This window comes from Piliocolobus tephrosceles, chromosome 1 (assembly GCF_002776525.5).
Source record: "Piliocolobus tephrosceles isolate RC106 chromosome 1, ASM277652v3, whole genome shotgun sequence".
In the NCBI taxonomy this organism is placed as follows: Eukaryota; Metazoa; Chordata; class Mammalia; order Primates; family Cercopithecidae; genus Piliocolobus; species Piliocolobus tephrosceles.
In genome coordinates, this window is record NC_045434.1 from 52,865,179 (window position 1) to 52,892,082 (window position 26,904).

General features: G+C 35.6%; 1 long non-coding RNA gene across 1 annotated transcript in view; it reads right to left on the minus strand.

Annotated features, from left to right (window-relative positions):
• The window catches only part of LOC111536901, a 40,035-nt gene extending 36,981 nt beyond the window's left edge, over positions 1-3,054 (minus strand). Inside the window, exon 1 of the long non-coding RNA XR_002729854.1 lies at positions 2,842-3,054. This is a non-coding gene — a long non-coding RNA (uncharacterized LOC111536901). The remainder of the gene's footprint in view (positions 1-2,841) is intronic.
• Between the last annotated feature and the right edge of the window lie 23,850 nt (positions 3,055-26,904).

A 26,904-nucleotide genomic window follows, 5' to 3' on the forward strand; every position in this document is an offset into this window, starting at 1 on the left:
AAGAGAAAAACAGACTTCGCCTTCTATTAATTATTTATTATGATAGTTGATTCAACTGGGATTTCTAATTTTTATCATAATGGAGGAACTGGAAAAAGACATGTCTCCCTCTATAAACTGCTATGAAACTGGAAAAATTTGAGAAAATAAAAATTAAAATGCAGGCATATGATTTTTGAAAAAAGAAAACATATCATTTTATACCTATTTCTGGACTGGATTCCAGCCTGGGTGCACTTTTCACTGCACAGTGGAGAGAGAATGAATCCAAAAGAGACAACAATCTCACCACACTGCTAGTGCAAGTTTCAAGTTTGGAGAAGAGGCGAGGATTTCTGGGTCTAAAAAGGAAAAAGCTGTGCATAGGAGCAATAGCAGATATTTGCATGGGGTCTTTAAATAAAGGCTGGGCTGTAATATACACAACTAGACTCCATGAGCACTACCTGAGAATGGCTGCTGTGGGTTTGGAAGCCAAACATAGGTATGATAACTTTCTCAGTACAGACATATATATATATATCTAAAATTGGGACGCTCTGGTAAACCTTGAAAGATTGCACTTAAAGAGTAAGGGCAATTCTTAGGACAAAACTAAAATAGATCTGTCTTAATAAAAGATAAAATTGAGCCTGATAGAATCAAGAGGATGCTTCATAATTAAACTGCCTGCCATAACAAATCATCATAACTTACAGAAAAACAACATAATTCACATATTGCAAGTGTCACCAATGATGTCCAACATACAATAAAAACTTACAATCTATGGAAAGAAGTAGAAAAATATAGCCCATGATCAAGAGAAAAAAAAAAAAATCAAAATCAAAAGAGACACCGAAGTGAAAAGCTGTTGGAATTAGCAGGGACAAGGTTTTTGTTTATTTGTTTGTTTGTTTGTTTTTTAAGTTGCTAAAAATATATCAAAGGACTGCAAGGCACAAAATGGATAAAGTGAATGAAAAAGTGGGAAATCTTGAGAAATGGGAAGTTATGAAGAAATGGATGGAAATTCTGTAACTTAAAAGTACATGATCTGAAACGAAAAGTAGCCTAGATTGGAATAACAACATTAAACACCTACAAAAGAAAAGATTGATGAACTTGGAGAAAAATTAATAAGCATTATTACATCTAAATAATAAATTAAAATACTGAAACTTTATCAAAGACCTGAGATAGCTGAGGGACGGTATGAAGTAATAGTAAAATACATGACCAAAAAAAGGGAAGGATAATAACTTTATTAAATTTCTTTACGTTGGCTGGGCACGGAGGCTCACGCCTGTAATCCCAGCACTTTGGGAGGCTGGGCAGACAGACAACCTGAGGTCAGGAGTTAGAAACCAGCCTGGCCAACATGGCAAAACCCCATCTCTACTGAAAATAGAACAAATAGTCAGGCATGGTGGCGTGCGTCTGTAATATCGGCTATTTGGGAGGCTGAGATAGGAGAATCGTGAACTTGAGACGTGGGAGTTGAAGTGAGCTGAGACTGCGCCACGACACTCCAGTCAGGGTGAAAGAGTGAGACTCCATCTCAAAAAAAAAAAAAGTTTCTTTAAGTCACATTTTACACTAAATGGGGACACAATAACAACTTAAATAGATGTTAACAGTTTGACGATATCTATTGCAATCATCTCCTGAAAAGCAAATAAAAAATAATACAAGGGACATTGCTATAGGACAAATAAAAGAAAGTGAAATAATGCATTAATGTCAAAGTACTTTACTGATTCAAAAGAAAGCAGGAATAAAATAAAAAATAACACAAAAAAGAGATGAAATACAAAACAAGTAACAAAATAATAGAAATCAGTCCAAACACATGAATAATTGCACTAAACACAAATGGACTAACTATTCAAATTAAAAGGAAATTATTGCCGTACTGGATTAAAAAAATAAAACACAACTATTTCTGCTTTTAAAAATACATTTTAAAATAAAAGCACAGGCCAGGCATGGTGGCTCATGCCTGTAATCCCAGCACTTTGGGGGACCAAGGTGGGCATATCACTTGAGGTCAGTAATTCAAGACCAGCCTGGCCAACATTGTGAATCCCTGTCTCCACTAAAAACATAAAAGTTATCCAGGCCTCATGATGCATGCCTGTAATCCCAGCTACTCGGGAGGCTGAGGCAGGAGAATTACTTGAACCGGGAGGCAGAGGTTGCAGTGAGCTGAGATTGCACAACTGCACTCCAGCCTGGGTGACAGAGTGAGACTCTTTCTCAAAACAATAAATAAATAAAATAAAAAATAAAAGCCCAGATTCATTGAAATAAAAGAATGTAAAGCAATGTACCATCCTAATAGTAAGCATGAGAAAGCTTGTATGGCTATATTAAGATCAGGCAACATAAACTTGAAAACAAAAGTTAATAGCAGGGACAGAGGGAAACATTTCATGATTGTGAAAAAAATCATTTATCAGGAAGTTGTAATAAGCATTCACACATATGTGTCTAATCGCAGACTTGCAAAATACACAAGGAAAACCTGGCCAAACTAAAGGAAGAAATAATTCACAATCATAGTTAGATATTTTAATACCTCTTAGTAGTTGAAATCAAAGTGACAAAATATGAGTAAGTATACAAATCTGAACAACCTAATTTGAACTAATTGCTATTTATAAAACTTTATGTCCAACAAGATTGAGAATTAAATGGTTCCATATCTGCCTTTTTAAATTAAATTCCTAAATAAATGCCTTAAAAACAACTTGAATTCCAGTTGATTTACTGGTAAATTATATCAAATTATAGCCAACATTAGGGATTTATAGCAAACATTTGAAGAAGAAATAATAGTGATATTAAAGATGTATTTACATAATCTGTTCTACTTCACACATCACAGTTTTCTCCCATTCAATTTCATACATAATCCTTTCTGATTTCTTCTTGATGTAAAAGGAAATCACAAAACATAAATGCAATTATATAGACATGTATCTTGTAGCATAAACTGGCTAGCTATTTCCCAATATTTATTTCATCTTGACACACTGTTAGATCTTCTTGCCCAGGCCTCTTACCCATCAGATGTGATTGTTCTCAACAACGGAATGAAAATGAAATTGATGTGTGTCACCACTGGGCAAAAGTAATTGAGAGCATGTGTATTTTCACCACAGTCTGAATTTCACTTCTCTGCTAGACAGATTTAGAAAACTGAGCCCTTAAAACCTGTGGAACCATAGGTACAAGAAGCCTGGGTCCATGATACCTGCATGAAACAGCCCTAACCGGAAAACACCTACTTCAATGAGGCATTAGTTTACTAATGACCAGTGACGTGAGTAAGAAATGAATCTTAATTATGGTAAGTTACTGAGATTTTAGGTTTGTTTTTATAGCAGTTAGTCCACCCTAACTAAAAACATCTTTAGTTTTTAAATCATCAAGCCAAACATTATAGCTAAACAGATACTTAAGAAATACAATATTTCATAATTATTAAATGGCAGTATGTTTACTCACTTAGTATGACCTTCAGCTTTTTAGATCAACATTTGGCTTCAGCTTCGTTTATTTCTACTGTTTCACTTCAGCTAAAACAAACTACTTCACTTGGCATTGGTAAATTCACAGAAATTCCCCTTTTATTATTCAGAGGCCATGTGATAGCTATTCACAGAATCACTGATATCTTCTCTTTCATTTAGACTCATGTTTTTCTATGCAGACAATAAACCTCTATTGAATCCTAAGCAGCTATGTCATCTTATAGTAACTATTGCTCTTAGAAGAGGAAGGTTATTTCTAAACACAGCTGATATGATGACTAGTTGAAAGCACATAAACTTGAAGTGATAGGAGACATACCTTAATCAATAGATTTATGTTAATTAAGAGTTAAATAATTAATCAGATATAGTATAATACGGTAGACAAATACCCAGATCTTGCATTGTGAGAATTAACTTATAATTCTAGCTTTCCTGTTAAAACTATTTCCTCAGGCAAGTCTTCCTAATATAAGAGTCTTAAGTTTTTTCACCACATGATAGCAGCTAGTAGATAATATTTATTGAGATCCAGTGCTAGGTAACAAATTAGCCCAAAACTTAGGGCTTAAAACAACAAACATTAATTATCCCAGAGTTTCCATGAAACAGGAGCCCATGCCTCATGGCACAGACCTGACAGAGAGAACAGCAGCTGCTGTGTAAAGGAAGCCTCATCTAGATCATTTTTTCCTGTCTCTTCTGCAAATTAAATCCTTCGATTTTTGGAGAAAGACAACAAATATCTATGATTTCTTTCAGCAGTGTTTTGTAGTTCTCCTTTTAGAAATCTTTCATAAATCTAAAATAAAAGTTCAAATTATATATATATATATATATATATATATATATTTTTTAAATAAGGCAACAAAAACTGTCACCCATATTCCATCACTGAAAGCTCACTACATCTACAGAAAGTTAATAAGAAAATAAAATCTACTCCTGGAACTGTGGCAGGCATACATGTTGGCCCAGTAGATCTACTAAGTGGGACTGAAACAGTGTTACTAAGAAGTCCCCGCCTCTAATACTGGAACTTAATCAGAATGAAAGAGAGTGCCATCTGCCGACGTAACCAGCTAACAAACTGACTATGGCAGGGAATGTGGCAAGAATTTGGAGAGTATACTGTCTGAGGTGAAGCAGAAAGGAAACTCCTAAAGTTGAGGATGGAACAGATATTGAGAAACTCCCACTGAAAAAGCTTTTCTCACACTAAAAATAAGGTAATACTTGAGGTATCTGAGGCCTATGTACACTAAAGATAACAACAGCAACAACAAATCTCAAATCCAGTTCACCGTGTACACTAAGTTTACTTTTTCCCTTGGCCTTCACATTAAGGGTTCAACTGAAGGAAAGGCAGGCCCATTTCCAGGTATAAAGCTGCTTATCTTGGCCTCCAACATGCTACACAAAATAGATTTCAATTAAAAAAAAAAAAAGTAGTGTAAAGAAGGCAATCAAGAGGACAATAGCCAATATGATTCAGATGCTACAGTATCAAAGAGTGATTTTAGGTAAACTATGATTACTATGTTAAGTGCTCTGGTGGAGAGTATACATAATCTGGTGGGTGATTTTAGCAGAGAGATGAAAGCTATAAGACATAATCAAATGAAAATGTGAGAAATAAAATATATATGAGAAAAATGTGCTTTTTTTTTTTTTTTTTTTTCGAGACAGAGTTTCATTATTGTTGTCGCCCAGATTGGAGTGCAATGGCGTGATCTTGGCTCACTGCAACCTCCGCCTCCTTGGTTCAAGCAATTCTCCTGCCTCAGCCTCCCAAGTAGCTGGGATTAGTGGCATGTACCACCAAGCCCAGCTAATTTTTGTATTATTAGTAGAGATGGAGTTTCACCATGTTGGCCAGGCTGGTCTCAAACTGCTGACCTCAGGTGATCCACCCACCTCAGCCTCTCAGAGTGCTGGGATTACAGGCATGAGCCATCGTGTCCAGCTGACTTTGAAAAGCTCATTATTGGCTCAACACAGCCAAGAAAAGAATCTGTAAACTTGAAGGTGTATTGGAGATATATAGAGATAGACCAACAGAAATTATGCAAACTGAAACACAAAGAGAAAAAGGAGTTCCAGGAAGGGAGAATCTTAAGAGCAAACATTCTAAGAGGCAGGAAGTGAAAGCTACCAAGAGGAACAGCCTCGCTTCTGTCCTATTCTAATTACCCCAAATAGTCAAAATTTCTGCCCAGGTTCAAGAGAGAGAAGAAAGACGCTCTACTTCTTGATGGGGAATAGCCAATGTTACATTACATAACATATGTGCAATGGGAGTTATTGTTGCAGCCATCTTTGGACAGTATAATCTGTCACATAAATATTTATTGGATTTCTAGCTTGTGAAATTGCTGGAAGCCTTAAGATACGTCGTCCCTGAATCTGCTAACCATCTGGAGTGGAGTTCAGCAACAAAAATTCAAATAGTATAATACAAGGTTGAATGTGCCAGATATCATAAGCAAAGAATATAGAACTATGGAGTTTCAAAAGAAAGTAATCAACATTTCAGTGGAAAGAAATTGAAAAATAATGCACGCAGTAGGTGGAATGTGAGATGAACCTTGAAGGCCACATAAAATTTTTATAGGTGAGAAAACAAGAAGACACATAACAGTCAGTGAAGATTCTAAGTTGTGGAAAGAGAGAAGCAAAAACAACAAAAAATGGAGAAGAAGCAAAAACAACAAAGAATGGAGAAGAAGAAACACACACATACACACACCCCTCTTTTGGCTTCTTTGTAGGAGACAAGAAAGAACATTGTATATACAGGAAGCTGAAAAGGAGAAATATGTGACTGTTTTAGGGCAGTGGGAAGGATGCATTTATTTGAGTGCAGGCAGTACATCAAGCAGTGATCTGGATGCCTTACATAAATTAACTGATATAAATCTTCATAGTCATCTGGTAGGTTTTAAAACAAATAAGAAAGGTGAGGCTTTCAGAGTTTCAAAACCTTGCTCAGGGAAAAATGAAGAGTCAATCCATATCCTATTCCAAAGCCCATATATTATACACTTCACCAAATGCTTCTTTTTAAACAAAGGTCTAGTATTTGATTTGGTATTTAGTGGATATTCCTAGAAAGATGTGGACAAGAAGATACAATGATTTTAATTGCACTTCAGAAACATTTGAGTGGCTTGAAGAAAGAACCGAGAGAAGGTAGGGATGCCATCCCGTGGTCACTATCATACTCCATTACAAGAAAGGTGAGACCTGAAATTATGTCCGGGCAAAGAAATTAGAGAACAGGGAGCAGATTTAAAGGAACTACACACTTAACATAAGACCCAACAACAGACAGTACAAATGTGTATGAGATATGTAGAGAGTGGAGGGGTCAACAATTTGACAAAAGATTAGTACAGATTTAGTCAGGGAAGACACTTGAAGGTATATGTGCTGAGATATTGATAAAATTTTTTAAAAAATCAACTGTAAAAATAACAACAACCAACATTACCAAAAGCAAAAATATAAGCATCACAGGAAAGGCATTTGCAGTAGTCTTGCATATTAAGAGACAACTGAAAATTTTCTGAAAGCTCTGTAAGTTTAATTACCAAAAATATATGAGAGGCAGGTGGGGTTTACGATTAACTTGGCATACAGTTTTATTGTCTGCAAAGAGTTTTGAGTATTTATAAATGAGCCAGTTATAAACTTCATAAATATTCTACTGTTTTCTCATCTAGGCAGTGACTTCTGATAACTGAAATATTAAAAAGTGAACTCATGTCAAAATCCCAGAGTTTTACTGGTCTATTTCTCTCAAAGAATGATCTAATATTTTTATGGTAGGTAGACAATCATTTTTTAATGAAACACCACATCCACTTACTGACAAACAAAATAAATGGGATAACATTTCTCTCAGTTATATTAGCACAATTTCTTCCCTTGTGAACTATTGATTTATAAACTAATACTATGTTCCAATAGTAATTTTAATTAAAGTCAATATTATGTATGAGCTTAATTTTAACCTTAAAACTCCGTGAGAGGAAAAAAAGGCATAATATTCTATTCTATTATCTTCACTAAATAATTGTGGAACGTGCTACCTAGATGAATTTGTTAACTTACCCAATGTTTTACAGTCATTGTAAAGTCAGCACAGATATTAGAACCCAAGAATCCTGATACCCAGAATTGATACCAGTTCTCCCGAATTAAAATACATACTTTATCACTAATAAAACATAAGATCAAAATTATTTCAGTGATATTCTATTTCATGCCTATGCCTAACACATTTACAGATCTTGAAGTGTTTTACCCCTGTGAAATACATACACTTCAAAAAACTACATATATGTGTTTATATATATATATATATATATATCTCCACATAGATTCATTATGTATTTGTCAGTATTTCTATGCAATGAATTAATTCAGCATATATAAAACAAATCCTAATTATTTATAAATTGTTCTTTGGAAACCAAATGAAAGTTAAAAATTCAATGTCAAATTAAAGTTAAGATTACAAATGGGATCTAATCTAAACTAAAGAGCTTCTACACAGCAAAAGAAACTATCATCAGAGTGAACAGGCAACCTAGAGAATGGAAGAAAAATTTTGCAATCTAATCCATCTGAGTTATAATATCCAGAATCTACAAGGAACTTAAATTTACAACAAACAAACAAACATCAACAACAAAAAATCAAAAAGTGAGCGAAGGATATAAACAGACACTTCTCAAAAGAAGACATTTATGTGACCAACAAACATAAAAAAGAAGCTCATCATTACTGGTCATTGGAGAAATGCAAATCAAAACCCTAATGAGATACCATCTCACGCCAGTTAGAATGGTGATCATTAGAAAGTCAGGAAACAACAGATGCTGGACAGGCTGTGGAGAAATAGGAGTGCTTTTCCTCTGTTGCTGGGAATGTAAATTAGTTCAACCATTGTGAAAGACAGTGTGGCAGTTCCTAAAGGATCTAGAACTAGAAATACCATTTGACCCAGCAATCCCATTACTGGGTGTATACCCAAAGGATTATAGGTCATTCTACTATAAAGACATATACACACATGTGTTTATTGCAGCATTATTCACAATAGCAAAGACTTGGAACCAACCCAAATGCCAGTTAGTGATAGACTGGATAAAGAAAATGTGGCACGTATACAGCATGAAATACTATGCGGCCATACAAAAGAATGTGTTCACGTCCTTTACAGGGACATGGATGAAGCTGGAAACTATCATTATCAGCAAACTAACAGGAACAAAAAACCAAAAACCACATGTTCTCACTCATAAGTGGGAGTTGAGCAATGAGAACGCATGGACACAGGGAGGGGAACATCACACACCAGGGCCTGTCAGAGGGTGAGGGGAAAGGGTGGGGAGAGCATTAGGGCAAATATATAACGCATGAAGGGCTTAAAACCTAGATGATGGTTTGATAGGTGCAGCAAACCACAATGGCACATGTGTACCTATGTAACAAACCTGCATGTTCTGCACATGTATCCCAGAACTTAAAGTAAAATAAAAATAAACAGATTTAAAAAGTAAAAAAATAAAATCATGCCAATACTAGATATCCTGATTTGTACTATTCTAATCTAATTATGTCCAATTTTCTGGGGACTTGGGGAATGTTCATCTATTTGTAACACAAATAAGAGACTATGATTTTTGACTGACATCTTAAACTTCCTGATAGGATTCACTGAAGAAAAACAAAGGATCAGTTCTGTCATAGTTTAGACAAAATTGCATCAAGTTAATGTAATCATGAGGAAACACCAAATAAATGCAAATAAAAGGACCTTTGACCAAATGGCCTCTGATCTTCTAAACAGTCAAGTAATGAATGTCAAAGAAAGACTTCTATTCTGAAGTAAGGAGACTACAGAAAGTCCAAATGAAATGCAGTCTTCATTTGGATTGGATCCTGAACCAGAGAATCTTTCTTTCTCTTTCTATAAAGAAAAATAATGAAACAATTACAAAATTAGAATGCCTATATATTAGGAATTAATAGTGTATTAACATTACTTTTCTGATTTTGAAAATTTAACTGAAGTTATGGAATAGAATTTCTAGACTCTAGTAAATATGCATTAAATTATTTAGCAATATATCATCAGCTCAACAATTTACACTTAAACATTACAGAAGAAAATACACATGCACACACATGTACACACAAGTACTCACATGGAGACAGAATAAAAATAAAGACAAAATAATAAAGCAAATAGAGTAAAATGCTAACTTTGGGAGAATATCTGTGATTTGCATGGGGATTCTTTGTATTATTTTTCAACTTTTCAGTAAGCCTGAGTTTTTTTCAAAATAAAATGTTAAAAAAGGAATATGAGTTCTTGTTATGCTCAAGATTGAATTTTCTAAAGCCAAGAAAAATGAAACAACACACATTAAAAAGAGAAAAAGACTGTCCCAACCAAGGAAAAGTAGGTTCTACATAGGATAAAAAATTATCATAATGTAGCCCCAAAAAGTGAATGCTGAATGGTTAGAAAGGGTAGAAATTGCTCACTGTAGAGGAGAAAGCGCATATGAAAGAGATTCGATTTGAAGTGGTTCATAAGTGATAGCCTTGATTAATTTGCATTTAGTTTCTAAATACCACTTTAAAAATTTCTATTAATAGTAACGGATATATAAGAATGAGGGTAAGTTGCAATCAGACTTTATTTCAAGTTAGATAAATTCTGCAAATTGCCAAGTATCTCTAGCCAAATGTAAAAGTATCACTGTTAGAATTTGTTGAATTATATATCTTGGCTCTTTAAGCACAAAACCATACAGAAATACTCAGAATTTTTAAAATAGTTACCTCTATAATTAGGAAGAAATAAGTCCTTATTTGAATATCTTCAAAATAATTAACTTATAAATGAATAATATTCATGTTACTGGTATATGTAATAACAGTGTGGCAGAGAGGGGTTCTCAGCAGCCTTTGATTTTTTGAAAACTCTAAGCTAGTCTCTAATTTTTAAAATAATCCCTTCCCCTTAACTTGAAATCTGTATTATCCCCTTCTTTACATTCCATAACACTTTGTTTATACCTTTAATATAGGATATCATATCTCAGTATAAATAATGAGTTTCTTTTCTGCATTGAAATGTCTTAAAAAATGGGTGCTGTTTCTTATTTTTCTATGTATTTCCAGAAGTCAGCAAATATTTTCTATGTTATATAGATTATACACCATTATAATAAAGTAGGCTAGAGGAAAAAAAAAATGTTAGTAAGAAAACCATAACGAAGAGAAAACATAATTACTGGTCATTAAGTGGAATTGGATCATTATTCAAACCTTCACCCTCACTGGCTTCATGTTGAGCAGACTGAGGAGGAGGAGGAGAAACAAAAGTTGGTGTCTCTGTCTCAGAGGTGGCAGAGGCAGAAGAGGAAAAGAAGCTGAAAGGGAAAAGAGAGGCAGGCACACTCCATGTAACTTGAAAACATCGTAATTTCTGATATTTTGCTTTCACATTTCTCCAAAACTGTTTCTACACAGTACCGATCCTTATTGCATCATTTTGTTTTGTTTTGTTTTGTTTTTTTCAGTGATCATATCATAGAAGGGTTCATCTTGTAAAAGATGTCAAAAACAGTTGTGAATAATTGGAACCCTTCTGACAGATTATGTCCATTTTTTTTCTCTGGCACCTCTTCTTTCTCACCATCTGGCACTGGCCTGAAAGCAGTCACCTCCACCGAGTCATCTTCTGTTAATTCCTCCATTGCAGTGTCTATCCGTTCTTAAATTTCTCCAAGATCCATATCTAGAAAGCCTTTAGCACTCCTGCCAACCCCCACATAGCTTTTTTTTTTTTTTTTTTTTTTTTTCCTGCCATATCCACAATCGCTTTTATGATCTGCTGGATTGGTTCTGTCCTAAATCCTGGGAAGTCATAGCCAACATTTGAACACAGATTTTTCCTGCAGGAATTTATTATCTCAGGCTTGACGGCTTTCACAGCTCTTTCTCTAACAATGATGACTTCTTCATGATGTAACCCTTCCAGCTTTCATAATGTTCTTTCTATTGAAGTTCTCTTCCATAGCATTGATAATTCTTTCCAAAAAGTACAGTGTGTAATGAGCCTTAATGGTACCATTGAAATTCTGATCTAGAGGCTGAATTAGAGGTGTGTTTGGGGTCAAGTAGACCACTTTGACACAAAGTCATGAGGTTCTGGGTTGCTAGGGGCATTGTCTGACATCAAAAGAACTTTAAAAGCCAACCCCTTACTGGCAAGGTACATCCTGACTTAAGGGACAAAGTATCATTGAAATCAATGTAGGCAAAAAAAGGATTCTTACTGTTCAGGCCTTCTTGGTATGGAGACAAAACACTTCCAGCTTGTGTTTATCTTTCCCTTCAAGGTTCAGGGGTTAGCAGTTCTATATCCTGATCATAAGCCCGACTACATTTTCACAAAATTGTAGGATTACTTTATATCCCTTTCTGCCTTAAATAGTGATACTTACTTCTCTTCCTTACTAATAAATGTCCTTGTGGCTTTTGCTCCCAGAAGAGTCAACTATTGTCTGCATTTAAAACCTTTCAGAAGGATGCCCTTTCTCCTCTATGATTTTCCTAATTGTTTCTGATAACTCTGCTGCCTCTTGGTCAGCAGAAGCTGCTTCTCCTGTTATCTTGACATATTTTAAGCCCCCTTCTGGCTAGGCTTAAATTATCAAATCATCAAAATTTCTAAATTTATCAAATCATCCTTTGCTGGTGGTAAGTTCTGCAGATGTAGATCCTTCATCTTCCTTTTGCTTTAAGTTTTCATGTAATTACTCAACTTTTTCTCAAATTATATTAGAGTCTCTAGGTATGCCTTTCTCATAGCAGTTTTGCACCCACATAAAAGCTGTATTTTCAGTATAAGATAAGAAGGCATTTTATAAAAAGTGCAAGATTTTTGTGCTTACTGGCATAGCTGCAGTGACAGCTTCATGAATTTCCTTTTCTTCTTTTACAATGGCCTTTATGCTGGATTTATTTATCTTGAAATGGCAGGCAGCTGCAGCTATAGACCTCAATCTACAGTACATATCAAACAATTCAGCTTTCTTTTGTAATGTCATGACTTTGCTTCTTTGAAGCACTTCTAGTCTCACTAGTGGCACTTTGTATGGGCCCCATAATGTTATTCAGGTTTTATAGGCACTAAACATGATGAAAAATATGCAAGGCACACAAGAGACCACTTTTTGCTTGTGATATGCAATTTACTGAGAGAGAAACTTTTCACATGGAGATGATTGGTGTCACAGTGTTTTATGGGATATTCACAACACTTTAGCTCACTGCAATAGCAACAGGGAGTAACTACAAAATATTAACAATACAGTATATACTACAGTCAATTTTATACAGTTATAATTTAATATTGAATCTTTACATTTGTTTACATCTCTCTTGACTGGTGGTAAGTATCATCTTTAGGTATTTGCGTGTATAAGTTTTGATCAGCTTTAATTTTTAAAATATATTTGTGTATATTTTAGGGTAGTAAATTATAGACTAGCATCCACATATATTTTGTGCATTTGTGGCAGCTTTTTCTTAATATTTTTGACATGTCTGGGCTATGTAGTTCATCTGCTAGTTTTTTTAGTTTTTAAAAAATTCTTTAAAACATTTTCCAATATTTCTATTGAAACATGTATTAGTGGACCAATGCAGTACAAGCTCATATTCTTCGAGGGTCAATTGCATGTTACTTCTGGGGAAGAAGCAGAGTAAGATGGTGGAATAGAAGGCTCCAGTGATCATTACCCCAGCCCCCTACAAGGACAACGCGTTAACAAGTATTCACAAGAAAAAACACCTTCATTGGAACCAAAAATCAGGTAAGCACTCATATTACCTGTCTGTAACTTCAAATGATTAAAAGAGGAATTGAAGGGATAGAAAACAAAACAAAAGAACAAGTATTCACAAGAAAAAACACCTTCATTGGAACCAAAAATCAGGTAAGCACTCATATTACCTGTCTGTAACTTCAAATGATTAAAAGAGGAATTGAAGGGATAGAAAACAAAACAAAAGTCCTGAATTACTGACACCACGCCTTCTCTACCCTGGCAGTAGGGAGTGGTGAGAGAGCATACTGAGTATTCCAGGAGAAGAATTCGGCAATTGAGAGACATTGAGCTCAGTGCTGTCCTGTTAGAGCACAAAGGAAGACAGAAGCAAACTCAGCTGATGCCCACCCACGGAGGGAACCAGCCCTAGCCAGAGGGGAATCACCTATCCCAGTGGTCCAAAATTGAGTTCCTGCAAACTCTGCCCCCAAGGACTATAGCACTCTGTCTCCAAGTACATTTGAAAGGCAATCTAGGGCATAAGGACTGCAACACTTATGGAAGTCCTAGCACTGAACCTTGCTCAGAGACAGTAGACTGGGTCAGCATGTGAGATTCTGAGATACCACCTGGGGAAGCCAAAATAGTGCTGGAATCACCCTTCCCCTAACCCCAGGGCACAGCTCAACACACCAACAGAGACTTCTTCCTTCTGCTTAGGGGAGGAGAGGGAAGAGTGGGGAGTACTTTGTCTTGTATCTTGGAGAGCAGCTCAGCCACAGCAGGATAGGATACCTGTCAGAGTCATGAGGCCCCTGTTCCAGGTCCTAACTTCCAGATGAAATTTCTAGATACACACTGGGCAGAAGGAAAGCCACTGCCTTGAAGGAAGGACCCAGACCTGCCAGCGTTTATCACCTGTTAACTGAAAAGCCTTTGGTTCTTGAATAACCAGCAGAAATACGCAGGTACTACATCAAGAACCTTGGGGGAGCCTCAGAGAAGCTGGCTTCAGGTGAGATTCAGCACATTACTAGCTGTGGTTTAAGGGGAGGGTCTCCTTCTGCTTGAGAAAAGCAGAAGAAAAAGTAAAGAAGACTTCATCTTGCACCTTAGGTACCAGCATGGCCACAGGCAGGTAGAGCACCAAGTGGGCACTTGGGTTCTCTGATTCCAAGACTTGACACTTGGATGACATTTCTGGACTTACACTGGGCCAGATGGGATCCCACTGCCCTGAAGTCCCAGGCCAAGCAGCATTCACAAGAGATTTAAGAGACCTTAGGCCTTAGGGGAACATCAGCAGTAGTCTGGCAATACTCCTTGTGGCTTTTGGAGTGAGCCTCCTCTGCCTTTGGAAAAGGAAGAAAGGAGTAAGAAGAACTGCATCTTGTGGTTTGAGTGGTGGCTCAGCCACAGTACAGGAAAGTACCAAGTAGACTTCTAAGGTTTTTAAATCTAGTCCTTGACTACCAGATGGCACTTCTGGACACATCTAAGGCCTGGGGGACCTAAATTCCCTGAAGGGAGGGATGAAAGCTGGACTGGCTTTGCCACCTGCTGATTGTAGAGCCCCAGAACCTTAAGCAAACATAGACAGTAGCCAGGGAGCAGTTACAGCAGGCCTTGGGTAAGGCCCAGTGCTGTGCTGGCTTTACATCTCACCCAGTGCAGTCATAGTGGTGGCCACAGGGATGCTCATGTCACGCCACCTCTTGCTTTAAGTGGCTCAAAACAGAGAATGCAACTCTGTTTTGGAGAAAATGAGAGAAGAGGATAAGAGTCACTGCCTAGCAATCCAGAAAATTCTTCTGGATCTTGTTCAAGACCATCAAGGCAGTACCTCTAAAGTCTACAAGAATCACAGTGTTACTGGACTTGGGGAGCCCCCTAAAGCAGATACAACTTAGATGACAACTCTCAAGCTCTTTCAAATATCTGGAAAGACTTCCCAAGAAGTATGGCTACAAAGAAGTCCAGACAGTGAAGACTGTAATACATACCTGACTCTTTAGTGCCCAGACACTGAAGAACATCTACTAGCATCAACACCATCCAGGAAGATAAGACCTCACCAAATGAACTAAATAAGGCACCAGATACTAATTCTGGAGAAACACATATATGTGACTTTTCAAATAGAGAATTCAAAATAGCTGTCTTGGGGAAATTCAAAGAAATTAAAGATAACATAGAGAAGGAATTTAGAATGCCACCAAAGAAATTTAACAAAGAAATTGAAATGATTAAAAATAAGCAGAAATTCTAGAGCTGAAAATGCAGTTAGCATACTGAAGAATGCATCATAGCGGCAGGGTCTGACTCACAGACCCAGGCTGCATGACAGATGAATAATGTACTCAGACACAGATATTCAGTGAAAGAGCAGGCCAGGGGGCTGGGCCACTCACAGAAAGAGTTGTGGTAGCTGTGCACTGAGTAACCAGCCTCACCGGCATTTATTCATCATAGATTTAATGACAAAGGCTTTTAGTCACAAACCTGTGGGAAATTAATCTCTTCGCCCTTCCCCGGAGAGAGCAGTCTTACAAATAATCAAAGGTTGGTCTTAGGACCACATGAGTAAACAAGCTCTTTATATAAACTCCCTTATATTCTTATATACCTACTTTAAGCTATTAACTCAAGGTAAGAGGATTAGACTGCCTTAAGCCAAATCTTTTACTGAAGCTATGTGAACCTCCAGTCTTTTTCTGTTTTTTGCATCAGGTTTTGTTGATTGAAGAGTACAGAAGTGTGCAGCAACATGTCAGTCAGGCATGGTGGTCACTGCTGGTTTCCAGCTTTGCATCCCAGAATTAGCAAATAACATAAGACATACATGAGTATAATCAGCAACATTCTTTTCCAATCAAGATGCGAGTAGGGTCCTGTCCAGGAGAGATGATCTTGCACACCCTTCCATATGGCTGTTTGTTGGGTGTGTAGATCTATGATGTGAAAGGATTTTAAAATTTTAGTTTTAAGTTGCTTCACGTCTGCTGTTAAATTGTCATGAAAGGTTCCCCAAAGTTGTTGTTTCACCTAATCCCAATGATGTATTGATTGATTCCATGGCAGAGAGGTGACACAGATATGTTTATGCCCCCAGTCGCAGTTTAATTGCTGTCAGAATACCAGTGCATTTTGTCACTCCCCAACATATTCCAAGGTAGCATCGAGGGCCTGCAGATGTGCGAGAATGTTTTCATCTATACTCTGCTGTAAGAGAAGTTCATTAGATACATTTCTGGCCAAATTATCTGCAAAAGTAGCTGTTTGTACTGATTCAGTAATAGATGCTACAGCAGCACTAGCAGTTGCTAGGAAGACTTTAGTGGAGACTATAAAAGCTAAAAGTGTGCCTGTGAATCTTTTGGGTCTGACCTGGGACAGGGTACATTCTAAGGTGGCAAGAACAGAGAAACCTTGCCAATCACATGTCAAATTGGCTGGTAGGAATGCCACAGATTGTCTTTTTAATACCATGACGCTAGTAATATTTAAATTAGATATATTGTAATTAGTGATGCATGAGGTGAACCAAGCCTGTCCCTGCACCTGGGTCACAAATGTGGAGCTTTGGGGTGTAATGGAAATATTAGTTCCCATAAGGAAACATATGGATGGGTAGTGCAAATTAGGCACTGGTCAATGTGATTATGAATAATGGTTATATTATAATTGTGACTGGAATTATGATATGTCCCATGCCAGGTGTTAAGAGAGGTGCTAAGATGTCCCAGGCACCATAAAGTGTCTTGGGGTGGCAAGGACTTTACTTGGAGTCCGTGATATCCCACCCCTACATTGGCCCAAATCACAGGGGAACAGGATGTGGCTACAAAACTGTGATTGATGTGATGATGGATGAAGACACCAGTAAGGTCACCCTGCAAATAGCCATAGAGACTCCAGTTTAAGAGGTTATAATTACCTAACTCAAGGCTACAGGCTTGTAGAAGAAACTGAGGATAGAAGGAACATATGCCAATACAAGAAAAGCCATATACAGCAGACCCACAGCTAGTATTATGCTGAAGGGGAAAACATGAAAACCTTTCCTCTAAGACCTGAAACACAACAAGAATGCCCATTGTTACAACTGTTTTTCAACATGGTACTGGAAGTCTTAGCTTGAACAATTAGACAAGAGAAAGATAGAAAAGGCATCCAAATTGGAAAGGAAGAAACCAAATTATCCCTGTGTGAAGATAATATGAACTTACATTTGGAAAAACCTAAAGGCTCCAACACAGAAACAATTGGAACTGATAAACAAACCCAGTAAAGTTGCAGAACACAAAATCAACATATAAAAATCAGTAGCATTTCTGTATGCCAAGAATGAACAATGTGAAAAAAAAATTAAAGTAATCCCATTTACAATAGCCACACATAAAATTAAATACCTATGGATTAACTTAATGAGAAAAGTAAAAACTCTATAATGAAAACTATAAAACACTGATTGAAAAATTGAAAAGGACAAAAAAGAATGGAAAATAACTCCATGTTCATGAGTTGGAAGAATCAGTATTATTAAAATGTCCATATCATCCAAAGCAATCTACAGATTCAATGCAATCTCTATCAAAATACCAATGACATTCTAGAAATAGAAAAAACAAACCTAATATTTTTATTGAGCCACGAAACTGGAGGAATTACATTACTTCAAATTATACTACAGTGCTATGGTAAACAAAACAGCATGGTACTGCCATAAAAATACACACAGAGACCAATGGAAGGGAATAGATATCCCAGAAACAAATCCACAAACCTACAGTGAACTCATTTTTGACAAAAGTGTCAAGAACAAACACTGGGGAAAAGATAGTCTTTTCAATATATGATGCTAGGAAAACTACATATCCATATGAAGAACAATGAAACTAGACCCCTATCTCTCACCATACATAAAAATCCGATCAAAATGGATTAAAGACTTAAACCTAAGGCCTCAAACTATAAAACTACGAAAAGAAAACATTGAGAGAATTCTCCAGGACATTGATCTGGGCAAAGACTTATTGAGAAATACCCCACAAGCACAGGCAACGAAAGCAAACATGGACAAGTGGGATCACATCAAGTTAAAAAGTTTCTGCACAGGAAAAGATACAGTCAACAAAATGAAGAGACTACCAACAAAATGGAAGAAATATTTGCTAATTATCCATCTGACAGGAAATAATAACCAGAATATATAAAGAGTTCAAAAAATACAGAAACATTCTAATAATTCAATCAAAATATGGGCAAAAGATTTGAATAGACATTTCTCAAAAGAAGGCATACAAATGGCAAACAGGCACATGAAAAAGTGCTCAGCATTATTGATGATTAGAGAAATGCACATCACAAGTACAATAGGATATCATCTCAACACAGTTAAAATGGCTTATATGCAAAAGACAGGCAATAGCAAATGCTGGCAAAGACGTAGGGAAAAGGGAATGCTCCTTGTATGCTGTTGATGTGAATGTAAATTATTACAACCACTATGGAGAACAGTTTGGAGGTTCCTCAAAAAACTAAAACTTGAGATACCATATGATTCAGTCAGCCCACTGTTGCATATATACCCAAAAGAAAGGGAATTGTTACAACAAAGAGATATCTGCACTCCTACATTTGTTGAAGTACTGTTTACAATAGCAAATATTTGTAAGCAATCTAAGTGGCTATCAACAGATTAATGGATAAAGAAAATGCAGTACATATGCACAAGGGAGTACTATTCAGTCATAGCAAAGACGCAACAACTTGGATGAACTGGAAATCATTATGTTGACTGAAACAAGCCAGGCACAGAAAGACAAACATTACATGTTCTCACTTATTTGTGGCATTTAAAAATCAAAACAGTTGAATTCATGGATTTACAGAGTAGAAGGATGGTTACCATAGGCTGGGAAGAGCAGTGGGTGACTTGGGAGAAGTGAGGATGGTTAATGGGTACAAAAAAAAAAAATAGAATAAATAAGTCCCACTACTTCATAGCACAACAGGGTGACTGTAGCCAATAACTTTATTGTACATTTTAAAATAACTTAAAAAGTGTAATTGAATTGGTTGTAACTCAAAGGATAAATGCCTGAGGGGATGGCTACCCCATTCTCCATGATGTGCTTATTTCACATTGAATGCCTGTATCAAAACATCTCATGTACTTCATAGATACATACACTTACTATGTACTCCCAAAAAAATTAAAAATAAAATAACTGTATGTTATGTCTTTGGAATTTCTATCTATAGTAACACAAAACCAAGATAAATCCTGTAAACAAGATAAGTTAAAAATGATTAGCTTAGTTCAATATATTATCAGAATGTTTTGCTATATTCAACATGTTTTCAAAAAATACATTTTAAATGAATTTTTAAAAAGTTAAGATGCAATCATCAGTAATAATTATTTTTTACTCATTTTATTTTAAAACAAGTATCTGTTTTAAAGAATAATTATCAAGTTTAGACACATTACTCAAATTCAGTAAAATATTTCATGTATGTATTCAAATATGCAAATACCAAGAAAAAATATTGCATATCTTATTTCACACTATTTTACTATTTCAATTTTAAACACTTACTGAAAAATATCTCTAAAAGTTTATATGGAATGACAAAATTTAAAAGCATTATTTTTCAGCAACTAGTATTTTTCAACCAGGGTTCCACCAGACCCTAGTTTCAGAAAGATGTCACTAGTGATTTCATTAGAGAATATGATCAAACAAAAACATATGTTTACTTGCCACTTAATGCTAGTGCTCATAATGATGGACACTGACTGAATAGCCTATTTAGCAATTGTAGTAGAGGATATTAAGCTCCCATTTGCCAGCATATAGGACTATGTTCCTTTGGCTGAATCCATTTCTTGTTTTTGATGCACAATGGAAGAGACTTGATAACTTACGGGTACTTTATTGTAAAGAGGAGCCAATGACTCATGACGCTATTCCATCTTCAGTTAGCTCCCTTGAGTTTTCTTGCATACAGTTCACTTAATTACAGAAGAAAACATGCTCTACTCCTGATATGGTTTGGCTCTGTGTCCCCATCTAAATCTCATCTTGAATTGTATTCCCATAATTCCCACATGTTCTGAGAGGGACCCAATGGGAGATAATTGAATCATGGGGGTGGTTTCCTCCATACTGTTCTTGTGATAGTGAATAAGTCTCACACAATCTGATGGTTCTATAAGGGGTTTCTGCTTTCACTTCTTTCTCATTCTGCCTTGCCACAACTATGTAAGAAGTGCCTTTCACCTTCCTCCATGATGTAAGGTCTCCTCAGCCACGTGGAACTGTGAGTCCATTAAAACTATTATTCTTCCCAGTCTCAAGTATGCTTTTATCAGCAGCATGAAAATGGACCAATACAGCTCCTAATATAAAAAAATCAGAGGAAAATTTTAATCCTAAAGAAGAAATGTTTACATATTGTGATCCAGCTGCTGTGCCATTTTGCTGTTGTTCTGGGTGCTACAAAATATGATTGTGTAGAATAGAAGTACATTGTATTGTGAAGTTTCATATTTTTAATTTTCTCACTTGTTTGCCCTTCTGATTTATATTCATTAGGGTTTACATTTTACAAACAAGTTTGATGTTTCAATGTGCTTATTTTGAATATAATGTGTGAGATAGAAGAGAATTCTAGATCTAAGATGAAAAATAATTTGGTAATGTTAGTAATTAATAATTACAAATTTCAAGTTCTTTTACTATACCAGTGTAACAGAGGACACGAAACAAGCTTTCTGTTACAAGGAAAATCACATATTACTGAGTCTTACATGGGCTGCTGATCCATGTTGTACTATTTTATCGTTTGTTGTTTGTTGCAAACAACTAGGATATGCAGCAATGATTCCAGCAAAGTTGTAAAGCAAGCTTATTAAAGATCACAACATTTGAAGAGTAAAGGTGCTAAATATTTTAAGCAAACACTGAAATCTCAAAACAGAGTAAGGCTTTTTAAAACAATTAGATGATTAACAGATTAAGAAAGGAGTTACTTTGAAAAAGTTATTGCCTGAAAAGCCAAAACACATAGTTGGTGAGAATCTAGAATGCCAGCATTCTAGATCAAGATGTGCTAGAAAAAAAAAACAGAATAGATTCCACTTTCATAATATACAATTTGTCACATGATAATATGTCACATGATGCTGAAAAGGCTTTGTGTAATAAACTGATAAACAATAGCTTCTGTTATCCAAGTTGACAACTTAACGGATTTTTACCAAGAATTGTCAAACTGCGACATTTTTAAGATTTGTAAATTATGGAGAAGTTTAAGAAACCTTTTCTGCTACAAAGAAAAATGCTACCTAAAAAAACCAAAGGCCATTTTCTTTGCAATGCTAGTCTCTGATAAAACAGATTTTAAACCAACAAAGATCAAAGGAGACAAAGAAGGGCATTACATAATGGTAAAGGGATCAATGAAACAAGAAGAGTTAACTGTCCTCAATATACATGTACCAACAGAACAAAACAGAGGCCTCAGAAATAATGCCACACATCTATAACCATCTGATCTTTGACAAACCTGACAAAAACAAGCAATGGGGAAAGGATTCCCTATTTAATAAATGGTGTTGGGAAAACTGGCTAGCTATATGCAGAAAACTGAAACTGGACACTTTCCTTAAACTTTGTACAAAAATTAACTCAAGATGGATTACAAACTTACACATAAGACCTAAAATCATAAAAACTCTAGAAGAAAACTTAGGCAATACCATTCAGGACATAGCCATGGGCAAGGCTTCATGACTAAAACAACAAAAGCAATAACAACAAAAGCCAAAATCAACAAATGGGATCTAATTAAACTAAAGAGGTTCTGCACAGTAAGAGAAACAATCATCGGAGTGAACAGCCAACCTACAGAATGGGAGAACATTTTTTGCAATCTATCCATCTGACAAAGGGCTAATATACAGAATTTACAAAGAACTTAAACAATTTAACAAGAAAAAAAAATCCCATCAAAAAGTGGGTGAAGGATATTATCAGACACTCCTCAAAAGAAGACATTTTTGTATACAACAAACATATGAAAAAAAGTTCATCATCTCTGATAGAGAAATGCAAATCAAAACCACAATGATATACCATCTCAAGACAGTTGGAATGACAATCATTAAAAAGTCAGGAAATAACAGATGCTGGAGAGGATGTGGAAAAATAAGAAAGCTTTTACACTGTTGGTGGGAGTGTGAATTAGTTCAACCATTGTGGAAGACAGTGTGGTGATTCCTCAAGGATCTAGAACCAGAAATACCATTTGATCCAGCAATCCTGGGTATATATCCAAAGGATTATAAATCATTCTTCTATAAATACACACGCACATGTATGTTTAATGCAACAATATTCACAATAGCAAAGACTTGGAACCAACTGAAATGCCCATCAGCAATAGATTGGATAAAGAAAATGTGGCACATATACACCATGGAATACTATGCAGCCATAAAAAGGGATGAGTTCATGTCCTTTGCAGGGATATGGATGAAGCTGGAAATCATCATTCTCAGCAGACTAACACAGGAACAGAAAAACAAACACTGCACAATCTCACTCATAAGTGGGAGTTGAACAATGAGAACACATGGACCCAGGGAGGGGAATATCACACACTGGGACCTGTTGGTCAGTGGGGGCCTATGAGGGATAGCATTAGGAGCAATACATAATGTAGACAACGGGTTGATGGGTGTAGCAAACCACCATGTCACATGTGTACCTATGTAACAAACCTGCAGGTTCTGCACATGTATCCAAGAACTTAAAAAATAATATATATTTAAAAAAAAAAAAAAGGGCAAAACATATTTAATGTTTTGTGTTTATGTCTGGAAACAAAGCTGTGTCTTAAAGAAAGTGTGTGGATATCCTGGTGTCCAATAGTTAGACCACCTTGCATCTTATAGATGGTCAAAACTAATGGAAGAAAATGTATTTCTTCAGAAAATGCTGTGACATAAGTGAACATCGTCTATAAGAAAGACTCTGGAGTAAATATTTGAAAGAAAGAGTCAATTTAGACAGAGTAGCTGGGCTCAATGAGCTAAATAATCTAGCTAAGAAGAAGTATACTTACATAAGTCCCTTTTATGCAATTGTATGATTAATTTTAAAAGTGATCTTCAGAATATATGGGATGACCAATATGATGATGAATGTTCACTAAGAAAGTTGGGAAAGTGAGATATAAATTGATTTCAGTCTTTATGGACAGATCTTAATTAGGGTGAGGAGACTGGATGGAAGTTTCCAGACACTGGTAAATAACGTGAGCAAATGTGGGAAATTTATTTGCCTTTGGTATATTGTACAGCACATGAGTAGATGTTTTATAATTTCATTAAATAGTCAACAAATATATGGAGTTCTTATTATGCCTCACTTATTGTATGAGGGGTTGTGGATCTAAGAGAACAAAATGGATATAGTAGGTTTGGGATGTGAGTATTTGATTTAAGAGAAGTTTCAAACTTCTCTTGTTATTTATTACTAACACAAGTTTATTAGAATATTATCATGGTGGAGAAAGATGTTAAATAATTGCCTTGCAACTTCAAAATGCTAGTTTTTCCCAGAGAACAGGAAGGCTTAAATAGCCTTAGTAATCCAAATATTCATTTCATAGCTATAAAATTATGAAAAGTGTTGATATAACTAGAGCTTTATGCTTGTAATATTAGCAAAATTCCAGGGAAGCCTGAAAGTACTGAGGCCACACTTTCCATTCCACTCCCTGAACATGTGTTCTGGATATTAGCCAATATGTGTACATTAAAGGGAATACAACTGAATCTTGTGCTTTGGTGTTGTTTTTTTTTTTTTTTTCCCCCATAAGTTCATATGTTATCATTTGAGTCACACACACAGTTAAGAATACTAGTGAAAGATTCATTGACTACTTTCTCCACTCAGGACTAATGGCCACAAGAGATGGCAAATGTTATAACTGGTTTATAATCTCTGAATATTCATATTATTTCTTGAATTCAATTTTATATAGGGAAGTGAAACATTTTATCTGTACTGTAAATCCATGTATACAAAATAAATTCAGGTATATTTAACTACAGTAGGCCCACCTTGTCCTTGGGAAATATGTTCCAAGACTCCCAGTAGTTGCCTGAAACCACAAATAGTACTGAATCTTACATGGACTATGATTTTTCCTACATACACATATCTACAAAGAAATTTAGTTTATAAACTGGGCACATTAAGAGATAAACGATAATAACTAATCATAAAATAGAACAATTATAATAATATACTGTAATAAAAGTTATGTAAATGTGACCTCTCTTTCTGTTCTCTGCCTCTCTCTAAAAATATCTTATTGTGCTGTACTCACCTATTTTTATAATCAGTTCACCACCAGTAATTAAAACTCCAGAAATCAAAACTTCTGAGAAGAAGGGCTACTGTATTCACAATTAGTTCCAGGGTCACTTATAGCAAATATTTTTCCAACATTTCCTTAACACTTAGTAACTTTATACAAAAGAATGTATTTTGTACTTGTTTAAAAAAAATTAAGAAGCCCCATACAGTAAAAATGTGTGAAAAACAAACAATTAAAGATGCTAATTCTGTTTTCATCACCTGGAAACATGAGTCATGTTTTAGTAAGTGCCCAGATATTAGACACATATACCATTGTTTAAATATAAGTTAGAATATTCATTTTTGAACTCAATGTTTAATTATCACTATCTTAGATTACTTAAAGATAATCCATCATTGGTCATTTTTGTAAAATTGACTATATTTCCTATACATTCAAGAATTTCAGTTAAAAACAATAAAATGCATAACTTTACACAGTAAAAAAAAATAGACCCCTAATGAATTTGTTGGCAGGCACTACATTTCAAGGACTATACTGTTATTTCTTCTTAGCACATGGTTCCCTTGGAACCTGCCATGTTCCTAAACTGTGTCCCAGCCCCCTGATCAAAGTTGATCATTCCAGGGATAAACTTTAAACCAAGTTGTACTAATATGTTCCGTTACTGAGAGTTTTAGATCAGCAAATTAGAGAGGGAAATCACTTTCTCCCTGTGTTAATGTGTTATAAAGTTTTAATAGAGAGTCCAGGCACGGTGGTTCATGCCTGTAATCCCAGCACTTTGGAGGCTGAGGGGGGAGGATCATGAAGTCAGGAGCTCGAGACCAGCCTAACCAACATGGTGAAACCCTGTCTCTCCTAAAAATGCAAAAATTAACCCAGCATGGTGGCGCCTGCCTGTAATCCCAGCTACTCAGGAGGCTGAGGCAGGAGAATCGCTTGAATCAAAAGGCGGAGGTTGCAGTGTGCAGAGATTGCACCACTGCACTCCAGCCTGGGCAACAGAGTGAGACTCCGTCTCAAATCAAAAAAAAAAAAAAAAAAAAAAGAAAGAAAGAAAAAAAAAAAGAAAAAAAGACTTACTTAGAGATCTATCAAAAGTGATCTTTCTGGCCATATTAAGAAAGTTAAGCTTTAGCAACCAAGAATAAAGGATGTATACAGAACAAAGTAGATACAACAGGAGAGAGAAATCATGAACTAACCGGCCAGCTCACAAAGCCTCTTTTCCTAATCCTAGTCAATTTCTCTCTAAGGCCCAGCTTCATCCTTGCTCTTGGATTTACTGAGATATTATAGACATTTTCTCACTAACTCTCACAACTCTGTGAGGTAGTTTTTAAAATATTAATTGAAAAATGTGGAATGGTGATTCATAGTATTTATGCAATTTTCCCAAGATAAACCGGCTAATAAAGAGCAGAATCCGAACTGGCTGGATTGCATTGAGTACATCACCTGGTCATGTCACCATTGAAGAGGGAGCAGACTCAGGATGCCTACGTCTTACCTCATATTTGTAAGAAAACCATCTGATTGTGAAACAACAGCTGGATACTATGGGACTAAAGTAAAATGTTTACTTCTAAAAATTGCATATATATGTTACACACAAACATATATACACACATACATATGCATAGATGTAGATAGATATAGATTCCACAGCAAGTTCATAATCAGATTCTTCTAAAAAACAGGGTATTAAAAACAAGATGATGGTGGCCAAATTATAAGAGAAATGCATGATGGAAGAAATACTTAAGAATGGGTAATGATATTTGTTTTCCTTTATTAAGTATATTCAACAACTTATTTCTCCTCTCATTTGAACTTATGGAAGTGTTTGCAATTTTACTGTTTCTAAAAGTAAAATAGTTTTATTTTTCTTTTTTAAAAGTTCCTGATATTTTGATATTTTGTTTTTTTAACTCATTTTTTGTTTTTATTTTTGTCTGTTTTTTAACACTACTGATTTCCATGGTATTATGATCCCAAGATCACAACAATTAATTAACATAATTTTTAGATAATCAAAAATATAAAGATCAGACCCAGGAACAGAAATCATGAAGGACATTTAATCTATGCATGTTCCTCCATTTTATTCCCCTTCTCAT